Below are 12,397 nucleotides of genomic sequence, written 5' to 3'. Positions count from 1 at the left end.
TCTCGTGTTCTTGCTCTTCTCTGATTCTATTCTGGTGATACTGGAGCATTTGGAGCATCTGGGACGGGGTACTAGCTTGCCAAGTACTTTCGACTTTCAAAACTCGATTTTTAACTTGTGGACTTGAATTCTCGACTAGTTTAGTAACAAAAAGATGAGGGTATGACTCGCTACTCGTCTTCAAACCACTGTTTATTATAAAACATTTCTCAAATCTAGAATAAAAATCACTAGTATCTTCGTCTGGTTTCTGTTTACATGCTGAGATTGCATCCCAGTCTTCCTTTTTCGTGGCTAATAACCTAGGCAAAACTTGTATCAATAATTCTGGTAATTTTTTACATTTGTCTCCAAGACCGGTACCTGGTACACGTATCTTATCTTCAGCTTCTAGAGCTGTCCAATCGATCTTTTTCTCTCCCACCTCCCAATCTTTTTCCTTGAATTTTTCGTATATGCCCGCAGGCAACAGGACTTTTAACATTTTAATAATATCTGGATACGTGTATTCTCCCATACGGAGCATGTCTTTTAATTCTCGGTGGAACCCTGCTGGATCTTTGTCGTGACAGGGAATTAATTTCTTCATCTCTAAGAGTTCCATCTTGGTAACTGGGGTGTAAACAAATACTCGTTGCATTTCACCACCCGCTGTCCTAACTGGGTGTACTTCTCGTAACGGATGCTGTCTATCTATATAAAACGGTTTACTTTCTGGAGGTGAGACATGAACAAAATGCGGATTTAGGAACGTTCTATATTTGTGGCGCTGTTCTAGAATGACACTAATTAAATCGGTGCCTAAACCTTTCCATCTATACTGGAGTAACTCGTTCAGGACATCATGTAACGGACCTGGATCAGAATGTTGACCCTCATACAGAGTAATGAGGTGTTGGATCATATACATACCCACCAGTCGCTGCTCGGCTGGGGGCAGTTTCAGAAACATTTGTGCCACTATTTCGTCTGGAAAAGTGGTAGAATCAGTAATCCATCGGACTGCTGATCGGGCTAGTTCTTGTTCATGCATGGTACTTAACTCACTATAACCGATTCGTGATTTCAGAATGTGATCGGTAGCTTGAAATACTTGTTCTAGAGAACCTTGTTCTGATGCTGGAAGAGGAACAGTTTTCTTGTGTTCTAGGCGTAAATGTCGGTCTGGAAATCTAGATTTACCTACATACGCTATTCTGGCGGTGTTCTCGTCGTCTACCTCTTCAGTAGGAGAGTCATTTTCTTTCTCGCTTCCTAGAGCTTCTTTGCGTTGTTCGTGTAACCTTATTATTTCTTTACGTATTTTCTTGTACATACTCTCTATACTATTGAGTGTCTTGTGCTTACCCTCGGCTATATTATCACTCCACTTTGTCAGAATTTTCATTTCGGTCGGATCTTTAGTCGGGGAATCTTGTTCCCTAATTAAACAATTGATCAGAAACTTTAACAGCATGAACTGGATCTCAGATTTTCTGTGAGACATGACTTCACCAATACTTTCTGGATCTTGTCCTGTACGAATGAAACGATACATTCTGTCTAGATCTTCTTTCATATTCGGTAGGGTGTCCAAATACTCGGTCACCCGTCTTACACGTAATGAATATATAACCATACTATCATCACCTGGGACCGGATCATAACGGCATTCGGTAAGAGCTCGTCTGATATCTGCAACAGACTGATGTTTGGGCGTGCGCTGTAACGCACGTTCATGTAACTCGACTGACGTTACACGTTTGTGTGGCGGCGGGGTTCCAGGAGGACCTCCTCCCGCGGCCCCTAAACTGGAATCGTCGACTGATACTCTTCGTGCTGGCAGAGTGACCAGTGTAGCGGGTACTTGTAATGTAGGCTGGACCGGGGGTACCGTAACAGGTGCTGTAACAGGTGCCCCGGTGACTGGAGGAGCAGGATTTACATTATTTACAGGAGCTGGCGGAACAGGATTTGCATATTCTGGGACTGTGTCGTCCAAATAGGACGAGAGAAAAATATCAGCTGCGGTCGGTTTGTGACGTAGCTTGGTCGGAACTAAGGGTGGCGGAAAATTACTGGATGTTTCCGGGGTTGCTTTTGGCAAGCCCTCGGCAAGAAGAGGATACATACCCTTAATGAGGGCATTCCTCTGTCTGTCTGACTGTTCGGTTTTAACTCGTTCACCTATTTCGATTAATTCCCTTTCTTGGGCTCTTTCTAAGGATTCTCTACTTAATTCTGACTTTCTGATTTCTTTTTCGGTTCTTTTATGAGATTCTTTGCGCCATAACTCGATGGCATCTTTCTGTGACTGTCTGGCTTTCTTTTTCCATAATGCTTCTTCTACTCGCATGATGCACTCGGCATCCCATGTACCCGATACGGGCCATCTATACTTTTCTTCTAACTGTTTGGTGTACTCCACCCACAAATCTAGATATAATATGGCACTTATGCCATGCTTTTGATACATAAAATGACCTGGACTGTCCCTAGGCGGGACAGGAACTGCTTCTTCTAACAGACCTTTTCTAGTTCTTAACTGACGTAACTTTGAAAACCATGGCATGACTGGGCTGGAGTCTAGACACAATTACAATACACAATGAACACGATAATTACTGAAGGTACACCACTTTCATACCACGACATTGAAATACATGAATGACATTTAAAATAACAGGTCGGACAAAATACTACCTGGAATACTGGAAACAGAATACATGAATTTCTCGAGAACAGGACGGACTAGAACAGAAACGAGATGCACTGCTAAAACAGTACGAAACTTACCGGTCTCATAAAGAGACACGTCAGGACCGCATCCACCTAAGTGGACACTTCGTGTTGGATCTGTGTACCCAAACCCACGGACCAGAGACAATGCAATTGACCCTGTCTAGATACTACCCCAGCAACGGTACTCACCGGGCAGCAAGAACGGAAGGCCTCGGACTGGACTGGACTGCTACGACGACGGACGGACGAACTTCGGACTTCAGTTACAGGTGGGCCTCCGGATACCTCGGACCTTGGACTCTCGGCTTGGGCTCTGGTCGGGACTCGCCGCGTTCCTCCACCGCCTCGTCTGGACGCTGGACCGCAACCTCCGTCTCCTCCGTGGGCCTGAGGGATACTTGAAGCAGAAATATCTGCACGTGGCCGGTATGGTTCCGTCACGGCTGCAGAGGATCAGGGGGCTTGCGTGGCTTCACCGGCGCGTGGGGAAAGGGCAGGTCCCTATTCGGGCGCCATTATGTGGTAAATAAATAAATAATACCTCTATTTTTGACTGGATATACAATAACAGATAGCTCAATAAATAAGAGTCAAGATTCGAGGTAGTAGGAGTATGCAGGTTTAATACAGCATAAAGGACAGGAACAGGACAACCTGCACGGGAATAGGATGGCAGCGCTGCACGGGGCAGGGACAAAGGAATGGCTAGCTTTTAATAACAGTGCACAAGTATATATACTTAAACAAAATACATGATGTTCAATACAATAGGCGTAGCAGTGGGCAGGGCCTATAGCAGTCGCGAGAGATAAGGCAGAAAGTAGGTGTAACAAGAGGCGTGAACAGGGCGTATACATAGACATGTGATGTAAACGTAACGGAATATGTCATAAATGGGGCGGAAACATGGAGGGGGCTACCTAAGGAGCCGGGACCTCTAACCTAGTGGTGCGCGCAAGCTGGCAATGACGTGTTACTAGGGAGAAGCTGGGGGCTATGACTTCTGAGCTAGAAGGAGAGACGAAAGTCTGGAGAGTCAGAGCGACATGTACCTAAACACTATCTAGTATCTGATGTTTAGAGAACATGTTGATAGAATCCAAAAGTTATCAGGGCAAAGGCTAACAGACACTAAGACTGGTGCATGCATTATTCTACATGTAGTGTGTGTTGAGGAATATTAAATGACCATAAATACAGTATTTCTCTTACATGGAGACGTAAAGGCTAGACGATGACTGAAACTATTGATGCGATTCAGTAGCTTAGGAATGCAGAGAAGGAGGGCTGGACTGATAACTAGAATCATAACATACTCTTGACAGACTGGAAGGCAGAGCCAGGCCGAGCCGGGCACTGTGAGGCAGGAAGTAAGTGAAGGGTCAGGGATACAGGTGGGGGCTGTATCGCTCCTCGGAGAGGGTTCAGGAGATAGGAGCTGAATCTGAGTCCAGGCCCTTTTGAGGCCTAGAAACAGGGATTTTTACAATGAAATAACGTGCACACTGAGAAACGTGGCAATGTAGCTTTACATTGGCCTAATACTCGTAGCTTTCACGAGAACTGGAAACTGGCATACTAGAGATGGACACAACTGTAATTGCGTCTTTAATCGATCATGGGGAATACATATGCATATTAATCATGCACATATAGCATAAGATGGGGAACACGTAGGGACACAGAACATGGCAAAATTTACTTTTCCACAATATGGCCATGTCTGAACTGGGGTGGCTGAGTGAGCTAAAGAATGGTAATGGATTAAACCCAGATCAGTTGACTGGGGGTCAGTGTTTGATTTGCTCAAACGCTCCGTTCCTCATCCATTTTTGTATCGGTTTGTTCGCCCTAAGTGTGGCAGGGTATGCTCAGACGTGAGTCCCTTGCTCACTTGGCCACTGGATTCAAGATAGCCTGGCTGATGAGGATTATGAAGCCGAAACCGGACACAGGATGCTTGTTTCCGGTCCAGGGAAGACATGGATTGGCAGTTCGGGCTGGACTGTTCCCATGAGGCACAGGGTCAGACTGATTTGCATATGGCAATGTCTGAACTGGGGTGGCTGAGTGAGATAAAGAATGGTGATGGATTAAACCCAGATCAGTTGACTGGGGGTGAGTGTTTGATTTGCTCAAACGCTCCTTCCATCATCCCCTTTTGTATCGCTTTGTTCGCCCTAAGTGTGGCAGGGTATACTCAGACGTGAGTCCCTTGCTCACTTTGCCACTGGATTCAAGATAGCCTGGCTGATGAGGATTATGAATCCGAAACCGGTCCCAGGATGCTTGTTTCCGGTCCAGGGAAGACATGGCTTGGCAGTTCGGGCTGGACTGTTCACATGAGGCACAGGGTCAGACTGATTTGCATATGGCCATGTTTGAACTGGAGTGGCTGAGTGAGCTAAAGAATGGTGATGGATTAAACTAAGATAAGTTAACTGGGGGTGAGGGTTTGATTTGCTCAAATGCTCCGTCCATCATCCCCTTTTGTATCGCTTAGTTCGCCCTTGTGTGGCAGGGTATGCTCAGACGTGAGTCCCTTGCTCACTTGGCCACTGGATTCAAGATAGCCTGGCTGATGAGGATTATGAATTAGAAACCGGTCCCAGGATGCTTGATTCCGGTCCAGGGAAGACATGGCTTGGCAGTTCGGGCTGGACTGTTCCCATGAGGCACAGGGTCAGACTGATTTGCATATGGCCAACTCTGAACTGGGGTGGCTGAGTGAGCTAAAGAATGGTGATGGATTAAACCCAGATCAGTTGACTGGGGGTGAGTGTTTGATTTGCTCAAACGCTTCGTCTATCATCCCCTTTTGTATCGCTGTGTTCGCCCTAAGTGTGGCAGGGTATGCTCAGACGTGAGTCCCTTGCTCACTTGGCCACTGGATTCAAGATAGCCTGGCTGATGAGGATTATGAATCCGAAACCGGTCCCAGGATGCTTGTTTCCGGTCCAGGGAAGACATGGCTTGGCAGTTCGGCTGGACTGTTCCCATGAGGCACAGGGTCAGACTGATTTGCATATGGCCATGTCTGAACTGGGGTGGCTGAGTGAGATAAAGAATGGTGAGGGATTAAACCCAGATCAGTTGACTGGGGGTGAGTGTTTGATTTGCTCAAACGCTCCGTCCATCATCCCCTTTTGTATCGCTTTGTTCGCCCTAAGTGTGGCAGGGTATGCTCAGACGGGTAAACATCCTTTACAACGCAACTTTTACCATGCAGTGCGTTTATGACACAACTTTTACAACGCAAACCATTACAACGCATTGCGCTGGGGGGCGCTCTAGGATAGGGAATAGGTTTAATGTACTATCCAACACCTTCCCTACTATCCACGGGGACTGGAGTTGGAATAGTAAATTAAACTATTCACTATCCAGCGCCCAAAAGCACTATGCGTTGTAATGGTATGCGTTATAAAACTTACGATGTAAAGGGAGGGGTTGTAAAAGTATGCGTTGTAACGTCATACATCCGCTCAGACGTGACTCCCTTGCTCACTTGGCCACTGGATTCAAGGTAGCCTGGCTGATGAGGATTATGAATCCGAAACCGGTCCCAGGATGCTTGTTTCCGGTCCAGGGAAGACATGGCTTGGCAGTTCGGGATGGACAGTTCCTATGAGGCACAGGGTCAGACTGATTCGCATATGGCCATGTCTGAACTGGGGTGGCTGAGTGAGTTAAAGAATGGTGATGTATTAAACCTAGATCAGTTGACTGGGGGTGAGTGTTTGATTTGCTCAAACTCTCCGTCCATCATCCCCTTTTGTATCGCTTTGTTCGCCCTAAGTGTGGCAGGGTATGCTCAGACGTGAGTCCCTTGCTCACTTGGCCACTGGATTCAAGATAGCCTGGCTGATGAGTATTATGAATCTGAAACTGGTCCCAGGATGCTTGTTTCCGGTCCAGGGAAGACATGGCTTGGCAGTTCGGGCTGGACTGTTCCCATGAGGCACAGGGTCAGACTGATTTGCATATGGCCATGTCTGAACTGGGGTGGCTGAGTGAGCTAAAGAATGTTGATGGATTAAACCCAGATCAGTTGACTGGGGGTGAGTGTTTGATTTGCTCAAACGCTCCGTCCATCATCCCCTTTTGTATCGCAAGCCCACTAGCAGCATTTGGTTTACAAGCCCTGAGCACACTCACTGCACTGTACTAGGATCTGACCAGTAAACCAAATAAGCCAATCATGGAATCACTAATTCATACATTAATTTATAATAGGGAGAGCATACGCAGTTTAGCACTGATCAGCAGTGGTAAAGTGCCCAGAGTCATAAAATCAACAAAAACAGGTCAGACAAAATAGCGGAGGAAGGCAAGAAGTTCAGAGATGACCCTGCAAAAAGGGCCAAGTCCAACAGCCCTGTACAGTCAATGCACTACAGTGAGCCTTTTGCTTCATGGTGACTGCTGCATAGACACAGAATAGGTAAATGGAGGAATGGGACACACAATGGTACAGCTCTGTCTTCACTCACATATTACTTCCAGACACTTATTGCATATAATGCACTTACCAGGTCTCTACTTCTCATGCTTCTCCAGCTGAGCATGGAGGATTGGATGAGTTGCATGCAGGAACCTCCTGTACAGTGGAGAGAGATGAGGATGATGCACGTGGTGCTGGGAAGAAGGGCCCAGTAGCTTCTGGGCCTTGTGCCGGGCCCAGCGTTTTAGGTCTCCCAACGCTTGCGGCATGCCCTCGCATTCCTGGTGTGAACGCCCACTTTACTGCAGCGCTCACCAATGTCGGCTGCAGTCTAGCCCACGCTGCATTACTTAGCTGGTCCTCTGGTCCTCATATAGCTGAGTATCAACCCCTCAGCTAAGATGTCTAATTCCCTTTTACTGAAAGGGGGTGCTTTCTCTTCATAACCCTCTGATCTGATCTGTGACAGAGGATGACTCAGAATGAACACAAAATGGCTGCCAACAACTTCCTGTGAAATGTTTCCGGTCTCCCACTTCCTATATGTTATTTCCTATAAGAAATAATGGGTTCCGGTTCAATTTCAAAGTGTACGGCCCGAATAGGTAATTTCCGGTTGCGGAACATAGGGTTCTCAGATGAGGCACATGCTCCGCATACAGAGAATGTGCAATTGTGCTGGAAACCAGAACCCATTCTTTCATACAAGAAATGACAGACAGGGAGTGGGAGACAGGAAATACATCACATGAAGTAGTTGGCAGCCATTTTGTGTTCATTCTGATTCATCCAAAATCACAGATCAATCCACTGCCATCCTGTAATTCTGTAGTGGAGAAACCTGAAATGACATTGTAATAGAAAATCATAGACATGAAACAAAAGGGAGAACAGACCATGTCATGAGATTTGGGCTGGGACAAGAGGGGGGAGGGGCTGGCACAATATCACACCCCAGTTTACTTTTCTCCTCCTTTGCATTATGGTACATGTAGTCCATTTTTAGTTCTCAACACGAGAGTTCGGTGTTGTGTTACAGAGTATTAGGGGGAAGCAGTGCTGTGTATCCCAGAAACATAGTGGTAGATTCAGCCAGAACATCATCACTCACGTTGGGGGCCCAACATTTTTGGTGGAATCAAATCAGTTGGGGGCAAAAACTCAGCAATGCTATAGTTATGTATTTTTTTGATACAGACACCCCTTGTGAAAAGGTACGGGAGGGTCACTCAGAACATATACATCTCATCCTCTGAGTCAATAGATTCCTTGGGACATCCACTACACTGATTGCTGACATTGGCACATGACCTGATGCACGATCAATCTTTTGGCTCCTGCCATCAACTGTGGTTTACATACAGTTAGTGTGGTTTGCAAAGTAGTTTCAGGATGACATTTTTGGACAGAGTCGTAAATATCCAACCTTCATCATTGACAACAGACAGCAAACCACATTTTGTCCATGACACAATAGTTTGTTCAGATGAAAAACGTGGCAACCAGCGGATCACTGACTTGCATACACTTTCCTCGGTTATTTGCAATGCCCGGTTGCCCGGATTCAGAACTAGCCGAGGTACAAGAGATATGTGTAAGCCACGCGTTAAAGCTATATTGTGTAAAACACAACAGGCTAATATGATCTTGCACACAACTTCAGGGGAATACATCAGCATACCCCCTGTGCAGTCAAGACATCTGAAACGCAACTTCAACAAAAGTGTACTCTATGATGGCTCGAGTTTGTATGTGTGCCTGATTGTACCTACGTTGAGGTACAGTGATTAGATGTCTGTAAGGTGTAAGGAGTTGAGGAAAGAGTGCATGCCAGCATCGTCTGAGGAGGGAAGGTAGGGCAGTAGGTTACATTTCCATCTTAAATTTAAATAGAACAAGGTCTATACTTTGGAACATGACGTGTCTGTGGGGACAGTGTATGTGGCTTGGTGATTCTTATTAAAGAATGGTTGTTAATGTAAGGTGGCATTCATACATTTCGCAGCTTATTGACAAACCCCTTGCGCCACCAGTGCGTCACTTTTCATATGTGAAAAAGTGACGTATCGGCAACGCAAGGGGCTTGTAAATAAGCCCTTTCATTTGCACATATCACTCATTTTAAGTGCTTAGTACTCACCCATAAGCCACATGTTGCTAAATTCTCCCGTAGCCATCTGCCATGAAAGAGGTGACATGCGGAATACAAAGCTGACATGGGTATTACCTGGAAACGCTGCATGCACATCTATGAATCTCCCACTGGCATCAGAGGTAGCCTGCACATTGATTGAATGCCATTTGAAGGGCCACGTGTGTACATTCAATTGCACCCAGCACACGTGGGAGGCAATAGATAAGATAAAAATCCCTAGCTGGCCTTTGTCTGCTTGCATTCGTTTGTAGAGGTGGACTCTAGAATTGATGCAGCTCAGTACCTGATGCAAGTACCATGACTGGCTTGCCTGGGAGATGTCCACAACATCACTGGTGACCCTTACGAATGACCCTGTCGCAAAAAAATGGAGAGCAGAAAGGACCTTCATATAGACTGGAATGGCATGGGGGCAGCAGGTCACAGAGTCAAGTTACTCCTCCCAATCACATACCATGTCCAAGATAACTTCTGGATGGAAACAGTATCTGGCCCTGAGAATGTAGTGAAGGCAGGGCCCTGCTTGCACACATTGCTATGTTAGCATAAGCTTATTAGAAGTTTAAACACCATTTTGCCACATTGCCACTTTTGAACACAACACTACATGTAACTGTTGTTGTAAGTTAAACTGCTTGGTCTTCCTCACACGAGAACAGCTTCTTTTTAACATCCCTAGACTTACATCGCAACCTTAGTCTGTACACTGCGTGCAGAAGCCTTCAAGGTCACCATAAAAATGTATGCTGTTATTCAGGTTGATTGCCTCACGTTCTATACACAACACAAACACAGCTGCAGCCAACTGAAATTCTAGTGCCTTTAAAATTGCACTGCATGCAGGATTTGGGCACTTGATAGAATTTATTTTCCAGAGACAGAGAGCTTTGCTGAACCTGAGATGTTATTCACCTCTGCTGATCTTGGAGGTATGGGGTTCCCCATTCAAGGCTAAGAGACCTTCTATTATTATAAAATCTAGGGGCATATTATCAAGGGGGTTTATCTCCGCTTTTTTGGCTTTAAAAGCCAAGAAAGCGGAGATAAAATGATCTCCCTATTACCTAGCTGTCGCTAACACCAGTTAGCGACAGCTAGTAGGAGATAGCGACCATCTTGGGCCCCACTTTGCATGTCAGTGATATTTATCACTAATGACATGCAAAGTGGGCGTGCCAAGACGTTAGCGACTGGAAACAGTCGCTAACATCGCTATCTCCTATTACCAACTTATGGAGATATTCGCGCTAAGCGCGAATATCTCCAAAAGCTAACACCTGCCCTGAGCAGTTCTTAGCCATGTTATCCAATGGGAGGTGGATAACATGGCTAAGAGCATTAGCTCGGTAATGCATAAATATCGCTGACTTTTCAGCGATATTCATGCATTGCGGCCGATTTTTATCGCATTTGCGATAAACCTTGGTAATACCAAGGTTTATTTGCGATAAAAATCGCCGCAGCTCAGCGGTAAATTTTTGTCTCTAACCAAGCAATAGCGATAATTATCGCTATTGCTTGGTAATATGCCCCCTAGTTCCTAGCAGGGGAGGGTGGTTCACAAGGCACTATATGACCTGTTTCCACTATCATTGTAACATGATTTCTTCCTTTGTGTTTTATGCAATTGTTACAATGCTGACCGTATTATTTTTAATCTGCTTATGTTAGCCAAAATACTGCATCTTAAAGCACGTTGTTAAAATAAACATTTTAAACATTACTGTGTCTCTAATTACTCACGTTGTGGACTGGTAGGAGAATAAAAACGTAATAGTGTTCTTGATTCCCACCATTCCTGAGAGTACCCTTTGTTGCATGTTCTGGGTTGTCTAATCATTGGTAGCTTCACCCTAGAACGGAGAGCTAATGAGACACTGATGCTAGTCGGATAGGGGTTCTGGGTACTGAGGTGAGTTTCTGGTACACCACAAGTCACTGAGGTCCTGGTTTCCTGCGCACAGTTCTGTGCCTACACAGTATCCCCGCAACATGGCGCACCTAACATTTGGTCTTACGAATGCCAAACGGCGGCACTGATCTTGCTCAATCTCAGTGCCGCATTCAACACTGTGGCTCATCACACACTGCTACAGTGTCTGAAAAGGGGAGGAGTGGTGGGTAAACCATGGAACTGGCTGGAGTCCTTTCTGTCAGATCGTAGTTTCCAAGTGGCACAGGGACCCTTCTGGTCCAAAGACTTCAGCCTGAAACAGGGAGTGCCACAGGGGTCTAGTCTTAGCCGTACCCTTTTTAATCTATATGTTGCACCTGTAGCAGAGATCACCGAAAGATTTGGGGTGGAGGTCGTGTCCTATGCAGACGACACCCAACTGGTTGTGACTTTGACACAACCGAAGAACCAGGTTGCCACTAATTTCATCTCATGTCTGCAGCAACTTGCTGCTTGGATGGCAAATAACTGCCTCAAGTTGAACGGAAACAAGACGGAGGTACTGATTGTGGGGAAGGCTCCATCAGTTTGGACCTCAACATGGTGGCCTCCAGCGCTGGGCCCCTACCCACTCCCAGCAATCCAGTAAGGAACCTGGGGGTATGGCTCGATAATAAAATCTCGTTCGAGCATCAGACCAAACAGGTGGCAGGCACCTGCTTCGGCATTCTGAGGGTCCTCAGAAAAACTTTGGACCTACTGCCAGCCAGGAAAACCATGGTCCACGCCTTAATTACATCCAGGCTGGACTATGGGAATGTCCTGTACCTGGGGGACAGTGCGCGAAGTGCACTCAGAGGTTGCAACGCATACAAAATGAGGCAGCCCGCCTAATCCTTATGCTGCCCAAGAGAGCTTCCTCTAAGAGAGCACTCAAAACATTGCACTGGCTGCCAATCAGGGAGCGTGTGACATTTAAAGCCCTCTGTGTAGGCCACTGTATCTTACAGGGGAAAGGACCCACATATCTCCACTACCTGCTTAACCCTTACCACCCTACCCGACAGTTGAGATCAAGCGGGACGGGGCATGCTCAGGTTCCTAAATTTAGCAGAGTGAGAATGGGAGGGCACTCCTTTCGTGTTATGGCAGCTCAACAGTGGAACAGACTCCCTCAGAAGCT

This window comes from Lissotriton helveticus, chromosome 2_1, assembly GCF_964261635.1.
Source record: "Lissotriton helveticus chromosome 2_1, aLisHel1.1, whole genome shotgun sequence".
NCBI classification, from domain to species: Eukaryota; Metazoa; Chordata; class Amphibia; order Caudata; family Salamandridae; genus Lissotriton; species Lissotriton helveticus.
Note: the sequence above shows the minus strand (reverse complement) of the source record.